Here is an 8,389-nt window from a genome sequence, read left to right on the forward strand (position 1 = left end):
GAAGGGTGTACACCGATCGGTACTGGTTCATATTGTGTACGTAGATACGTAAAACGTGCCAGAGGGAAACCATTATGTGCTTATGAGAGTTGATGGCAGCAGACCGTATTATTCGTTTCGGACCTCTTCATAAGTATGGAGGTGTGATTACACATGTCAATCACATCGCGATTACGGGCAGCATGGGGTTCACGCCTGAGCCTCAGGACGTGCGCTAGCAGCGCATGTCGGGTGTTTCAAGCGTCAACTTCGCGTCTCAATATCTCGGGATGTAATGGGAATATTGCGACGCAATCAACGCCATTGTGTATGTGCCTTGTCGTGCTATGGATTGCTGAAGAAAAAATATAGGATGTCCACTTAAAAAAACATAAGTTTGTGTTAAAAAACACATATGCTTTCGTTTTAGAATGTTTCCAAATATGTACATTCATGGGCCCCAGCCCTACATTGATACCAGTGAAAGTCGTTTTCCAATAGCTGTTTTTGTTCCAGAGATATTTTGGGTGGACAAGATAGCTGGGACACCCTGTATATTCCTTACAGTCATTTCGTATTAACAGTATTAGCTTATTCCCAAGAATAAGCAGCTTTCACTCAGTTAATACTCGGCAGAAATCAAATCTGCATTTGGATCGGACTTCCTTAACTCTTGTGCAGAAAGGCGTGCAGTATACTGCTGCATCCATTTTCAATAAGTTACCACCCGAATTCAAAAATCTTAGCAGTAATCCACGCGCTTTCAAATCGAAAGTGAAGAGTTTCCTCTTGGGTCACTCCTTCTATTCTCTCGAGGAGTTCCTTGAAAAATTAAGCTGATTCTTGTTCTATTGTTGATTGCATTTACTCAAACTTATGGACTGACTTTTTTCAGGATCATAAACATTTTATTTTTATCTGTTATTACTTTTATGTTGTAATTTCGTGTACTGACATGTCCCATGACCTTGGAGATTTGCTCCTCAATTTGGTCCTACGGAACTTCACGTATAAATAAATAAATAAGCGGGGGGCCAAATACGGACCCCGTGCGACGTCGGTACCCCGTGCACAAACAACTTGTACACGAGTCCGTCGTGCCACACGGAGTCGAAGGCACGGGAGACGTCTAGGATTACCACCCTGAGGTATTTCCTCGTCCCCAGTGCCCTCATATTAGGCTCCACGAGACGGAGCAGCTGGTGGGATGTGGCGTGTTCGCCGTGAAACCCGAACTGCCCGTCCGATAGAAGATATTCCTGGTTTAGGTGTCGAAGGAGCCGCTCCGCATATAGCCTCTCGAATACCTTCGAGAGGGATGGGAGAAGGCTTCTACGACTGTAGCTGGACGACAACCGAGGGTCTTTGTCCTGCTTTTGGATGGCTACCACTTCCGCATGTTTCCGTACGGAAGGGTAAACACCTGAAGCCAGTATCAGGTTTAAAATATCCGCCTGATATGGATAAAACTCCGGAGGCAGATTTCGGTGTAGTAAGTTCGGGATGCCGTCGTTGCCACAAGCCCTCTGGGCATTAAGCGTCCGAAGTAGCGAAGCGACCTATTCGGCGGTAATGGGGTCAATGGCATCATCTTCCTCTCTAGCAGCAAGAAGACGTTCTTCCACGACCATGATGTGGGCCATGTCAACAGCGTCGACCACAGGCCTGAAGTTAGCCTCGAAGGCGTCCGCCAGGGCGCTGGTCCTGGACACCGGCTCACAGAGGTAATCTTGGCCAGACTTCTGTGGGAGGAGGCGCTGCCTGCGGTGCAGGAAGCCGCGCATAACGCGCCAAGCACTGCCATCTTTCGGGTCAGGGGTCTCGTCAAGGTCAGCCCAAGCCTTGTTGCGGTGTGCTAAGACCGCCGCGGAGACGGCACGTCGCATGCGGTTTATGCGATGCTTCGTCACTGGCTGCCTCGTGAGTTGCCACTCACGAAAAAGGCGGTTTTTGGCCGCGATTGCCTCGAGAATTGATTGTGGGAGGCAGTGAGACCTAACCCGTGGGTGATGTGAACGTCCAGGAGTGGCAACGTCTGCAGCACGTTGAAGTGCCTGATTTAGAGAGGCGATGGCCGCTTCGGCTCCCACCTCCACGGGATCAGATGCATCAGGAAGGTACGTCAATACCTCGGTTTGAAAGCGCTCGACATCGACCTCTCTGTTGTCGGACGGCCAGCCTCTACCGCTGCCCCAATGACATCTATGTCAAAGATCACTGGTACATGATCAGATCAGTGAGCTGTTCTCTTTGCGGTAGACGTAAACTGATGGACCCCATTCAGAATGGCGATGTCGAGCACATCCGGTTGTCCATGAACTGTGTAGATAGTGGGACCGAAGGACCTCAGAATAATGGTGCCGCGTCGCAGAGAAACACGTTCTAATCGGCGACCGCTGACGTTGGTGGGGCGAGAGTTCTATCGAGTGGACTTCGCGTTGAAGTCCCCTGCGATGAAAAGTCGTCCCCCGCGGCCAGCAGGGCGTCGAAATCAGCTTCTTGCAGTACACCCTGCAGAGGCTGGTAGGCGGCCACGAAGGTGATTTTGCCGATTGTGGTGTGTACAATCATACCAGTGGGCTCAAGGGCTTCTAGCTGGGGCATTTGCACAGGAAAGTGCCGCGACGACGACCTAACGTATAAAACCGTACCACCGCCAGCAGTCAGCCGGTCGCTGCGATAGAAGCCGTAGTTTGCTGCCTTAACATGAACAACTGGTTTTAGGAATGCCTCGCGAACGAGGCAGATATCAGCTACCTTACCACGAAGAACTTCACGAAATTCCCTCTGCTGTGGTAGGAGACTATTACAGTTAAAAATGCAAACGGTCAGGTCACGAATGTTATTATTTGCGATGGCTGGGGGACTGAGCGGCAGACTGGAGGGCAGTCGTGGCTGCGGAGAGAACTGGTGGGAGTTGAACCGTAATCCTATTTAAGGTCTGCAGTAGAACTTGCAGATCACCGGCAACAGCGCCCGCAGCCGAGGTGGCAGGGGGTGCAAGTGCCTGGGGGCCAGGGCTCAACTGGCTCTGGTCGTGAGCGAGGTTCTGACAAGGGAACCTCCCCATCGCACCCCCCTCAGATTTAGTTATAAATTGACACAGTGGATAGGCCTTGAAAAACTGAACACAGATCAATCGAGAAAACAGGAAGAAATTGTGTGGAACTATGAAAAAATAAGCAAAATATACAAACTGAGTAGTCCATGTGCAAGATAGGCAACATAAAGGACAATGTTAGCTGATGAGCGCCATGGTCTCGTGGTTCGAGTGAGCAACTGTGGAACGAAAGCTCCTTGGTTCGAGTCCTCCCACGAGTGAAAGTTTTACTTTCTTTATTTTCGCAAAGTTACGATCTGTCCGTTCATCATTGACGTCTCTGTTCAGTGTAATAAGTTTAGTGTCTGTGTTTTGCGACCGCACCGCAAAACCGTGCGATTAGTAGACGAAAGGACGTGCCTCTCCAATAGGAACCGAAAACATTTGATCGCAAGGTCATAGGTCAACCGATTCCTCCACAGGAAAACACGTCTGATATATTCTTTACGACACTGGTGACGGCATGTGCGTCACATGACAGGAATATGTTGTCGACCCACCTAACTTGCACACTTGGCGAATGGGTAAAAAGATTATTCTACCTTGCGCGATTTAGGTTTTCTTGTGGATGTGACAATCACTCCAAAAAAAGTGATGAAAACATAAGATTTTGTCACATAAACTGCATCAAATGAATGCAACAGTTTCAGAGTCGCACAGTTTTCCCTTTGCTCTGTCAAAACATATGTTTTTTACGTTTTCAAATGTTTCCGTGCGTAGACCGTCAAATTCTGTATATGTCCAAGCAAATCTGAACATGTCCTGGAATTTTGGATAGCGAAGTTGATTATGTGTGAGTGCCTGAACTTTGATAATTATGTGAAAATAAAAAATTAAAATTTTCACCCGAGAGAAGATTTGAACCAAGGACCTGTCGTTCGACAGCTGCTCACGCTAACCACGGGACCACGGCGCTTGTTATCTAACAGTTGATGTTGCCTACCTTACGCATGGAGTACTCAGTTTGTATATTTTGCTTATTTTTTTCATAGTTCCACACAACTTCTTCCTGTTTTCTCGATTGATCTGTGTTCAGTTTTTCAAGGTCTATCCCTGTGCCAACTTATAACTAAATCTGAGGGGGGTGCGATGGGGAGGTTCCCTTGTGAGTGGCAGGAGCAGTCCGTCCGTCCTCATCACTAGCTGGGGGAGGAGGGGATGACCTGTCAGCGCTAGGAACAGGCTGTGTACTTTAGGCTGGCTGCGATGGCCGGGGAGGTTTGCGACGCTCCCCACGGGGTGGAGCCTGCTGTTCCGCAGTCTGCCCCTTAGCAATGGCCGCAAAACACCAGGCTGCACTTTCCGTGCCGCCTTGCCACGTTTGCGTATTTTAAAAGCACTTCAGCCCCTGTACCTAACCACATGCGTCTCGCTACAGTTGCAGTATTGAGGGGGATCGTCTCGTTTTTTGGAACTTTTTACTTTGATGCGGGCTTGCGAACTTAACACGGCGCGCGGGCATGATACTGTTGTAGGCCACGTGACCCAGGCCCTGACAAGAGTGGCACTGTGGCCTCTTGCCCTTGGCCCAGAGGGGTTCTACTGTAACACCAATATCCGCGATTGACTCTAACTGGAAAATCTTGCGGTTGTCCTAGTTGTAAACCAGGACGACGAGGAACAACGATATTTTCTTGTGCGTTCTGGGGGACATCATCTGCTCGACAGTGCGAGCGGCGTAGCCCACGTCAGCGAGCTCTTGTTTCAGGAAGCTGGGGTCCATTCTAAGGGGGAGGTGGCGGATAAACACATTCAGGAGTTTCATGGGCTCTGCATTGTACGTGTAGCAATACAGCCCATGTGCCCTAACGAAGTCCATAAGCTTCTTGTATTTATCAATGATGGAGGGGATGACCTTGTAAAGGCCATTCCCAGTAACTTTGAATCACTTCACGCCAACGACCTCTTTGACCATCCTCCGGGAGTTCATGAAGTCCTCTGTCCTCTTCATGACTACCGACAGTGGTCGGGATGGCTTTCGCACCTGAGGAGCGGGCTCAGCTTCCGTGCCCTCTTCAGGCAGCTCTGCAAATCGATTGACGTAGGCAGGGGCGGGGGTTGCACTTGCTCAAGCCGTATGGGCTTGACAGTGCGCCTCCGGTTAGTGGAAGTGAAATCATCTTCAGTGGCTGCCGTGGGCGCTGCAGGGGCGTCCGACGTCGCAGCCTACTTCTTGTTTTGCCTTTTGTCAGGTAAAGAAATGATTGCAGTCGATTCGTCAGTGTCTGTGGTGGCCGAACACTTACGCGAAGTCTGTTGTACGTCCATCGGCGTCTCCGCTGATGGAAGTGATTCCATATTTGCCTCTGGAATGTCCAGTGCACCTGGAGCTGAATTTTGTCCTGTACAGTCAGTGTAGTCTTGGTCAGTCTGTCCTAGTGGGGCAGAAACTGGCGTAGTAACGGCTTCCTGGCTGTGATTGACCGATGGGGCAACCAGCGGGGCACTGGTTGCTTGATTACCCACTTCCGGTGGCGCAACACCCTTCAGGGCCGCCTCTGGAGGGACAGCAACATCTTGAGTTGTGGCGTCCGGGGGGGGGGGGGGGGGGGGGGTCCCGACGGTACAATCGCCTCTGGCGTAGCCACGCAAGGCAGGTCGCGCGGCAACAAACTCACGTGGTCACTGGTAAGTCTTATAGGTGCGGAGGCGCGTTTCGTCATAGGCACGGCCCAGATAATCATGGGCATGTGCCAGTCTGTCAATTATGAGGAATAGCTCTGTGGCAGAGAGCTCTCGGAAACCCTATGGGAAGTCCGATGCGTCAACCTGAGTCATCTGCCTATCCGTCATAAGTGGGGGGTCGGATGGCGCCGACTCAGTTGCCTGAGAAGGCTCCGACGGGCAGCGATCCGCCACACCCTTCGCAGTGACACTATCCTCCTCGTACGGCATCTCGAGCGCGACTGTCGGTGTGGTGCGTGCACTAACACCGCACAGAAACGACTGCCTTTATACCGAGTATCACCCTCTACCACCAGAATCGTTGATGTCTTGTTATACACTGTACTAGTGCCATCAAATGCGATACCATTCGCGTTTGTAGGTATACGAGATCTCAGACTATTCGGGACACAGGACGTTTTGATTAGTAGTCAAAGACGTTGACGCTAGCCCACGAGGCACTCCTAGTTGATTTATGGTTGTGAATTCACCCTCCGATGGATTGGCAGCAGTAAATTATTTCAACTGACAGATAGTTAGTACATCAACTAGTACATCAAATTAGAACACAGTTAAAAACCTCCGGTTACCACTTTCTCTTATTTACTGTTGCTCTTATGCAGAATATAGGGTTTTGACGACGTTATATCTGTGCACTCTATTTTGGACGAGGATCTTCAATTCTGCAAACATTTTCCCGTCCTTATTGGCCTCATCTGTCACTGTCCTCCTCTATCATATCCTTAGTCTTCCTCGTCTCCTTTTACCCAGTGTGTTTCTGCAGCATTCTGGCTTTTTTTAGATGCTTTGTTCGAAACACATCTTCTTCCTTTTGTTTATGTGGATGGTGATAGTTTCTTATCTCGTTCGATTTCGTAGGTCTTCCCTGGATATCACATTCAGCCAAAAGATTTTAATGATGATCTTAAGACTTCTTCTGGCAAAGACTTGCAAACTCTAGGTGACTGTAGCGGTAATTCCGAGTTTCTCACTCATGTGGTTTTCACGTTTGTTCTCAGAATTTGGAGTTTAATTATTACGGAAATCTCTCTTGCCCTCCATTGTGGATTCAACTGACAAATGGATTATCTACAGTTACCCCTACATACTTAATCCCCGAGTCACTGTACGATGCTTGGCGGTTGCTACGTTGTCCCACTAACAGTCGCTTCCTTTCGTGTTCAGTCACAAACACAGTGAAGGAAAAGCGACTGTCTGTATTGCTCCATACTAACCCTAAATTCTCTTTCTTTCCTTCATGGTCTTACCTGAAATGTTCGTTGGTGCCAGCAGTATCGTTTTACAGTCAGCTTCAAATTCCAATTCTCTAAATTTTCTCGCGTAGTGTTTGTACATCAGTTTAACAGACAGTTACCAACCATCTGTATTTTGTAACTGGTTTGTCTCATCACTTTAATTTACATTCAGTTCCAAGAGTTATAACAGGATTAGATGTCCCAAGAAATACTTTATGGCTTTGGACAGACAGTGAGGTAGCTGTTTGCTAAAGGCAATGCGGTAGCAGCACCAGCAGCAGTAGCACAGCAATTGGTACTTGCTGGTGCAGATTTGAAACAGCAGTAGGCAGCAATACACACAATGCTTCATAGTGCGTATGCTGCCTGTGTGCTGCCACGTTTTTGTGTCGCACAAGTTCGTTCAAATCTTCAAATGTGTGTGAAATCTCATGGGACACAACTGCTAAGGTCATCAGTCCCTAAGCTTGCACACTACTTAACCTAAATTATCCTAAGCACAAACACACACACCCATGCCCGATGGAGGACTCGAACCTCCTCCGGGATCAGCCGCACAGTCCCCGACTGCAGCGCCTGAGACCGCTCGGCTAATCCAGCGCGGCCCACAAGTTCGTGCCAGCACACGTCATGCCAATCTTCACCAGGACACTGTGTTCATGTCGCTGCCTATCCAAACCCTAAACTTCCCACAACCACTGCATGTACACTGCTGTCTCTCTGTGCTGTATCTGTCGCAGGATCACAGCACATACAATCCTCTGGCTGACTGTGCAGTAGCCTTTTCGCCTGTCCTCAGTGACACGGATGGACGCTATACCGTCTCCACAACAAAGCCATTGTACCCGTCACATTGATGCCTGCCCAAACGTCTGCCTGTTTGTATTTTGGCTCCTGTAGGGTCGTTGTGTCACATCTCTGCTTGTTTCTACACTCCTGGAAATTGAAATAAGAACACCGCGAATTCATTGTCCCAGGAAGGGGAAACTTTATTGACATATTCCTGGGGTCAGATACATCACATGATCACACTGACAGAACCACAGGCACATAGACACAGGCAACAGAGCATGCAAAATGTCGGCACTAGTACAGTGTATATCCACCTTTCGCAGCAATGCAGGCTGCTATTCTCCCATGGAGACGATCGTAGAGATGCTGGATGTAGTCCTGTGGAACGGCTTGCCATGCCATTTCCACCTGGCGCCTCAGTTGGACCAGCGTTCGTGCTGGACGTGCAGACCGCGTGAGACGACGCTTCATCCAGTCCCAAACATGCTCAGTGGGGGACAGATCCGGAGATCTTGCTGGCCAGGGTAGTTGACTTACACCTTCTAGAGCACGTTGGGTGGCACGGGATACATGCGGACGTGCATTGTCCTGTTGGAAC

The sequence above is a fragment of the Schistocerca americana genome, chromosome X, assembly GCF_021461395.2.
Source record: "Schistocerca americana isolate TAMUIC-IGC-003095 chromosome X, iqSchAmer2.1, whole genome shotgun sequence".
NCBI classification, from domain to species: domain Eukaryota; kingdom Metazoa; phylum Arthropoda; class Insecta; order Orthoptera; family Acrididae; genus Schistocerca; species Schistocerca americana.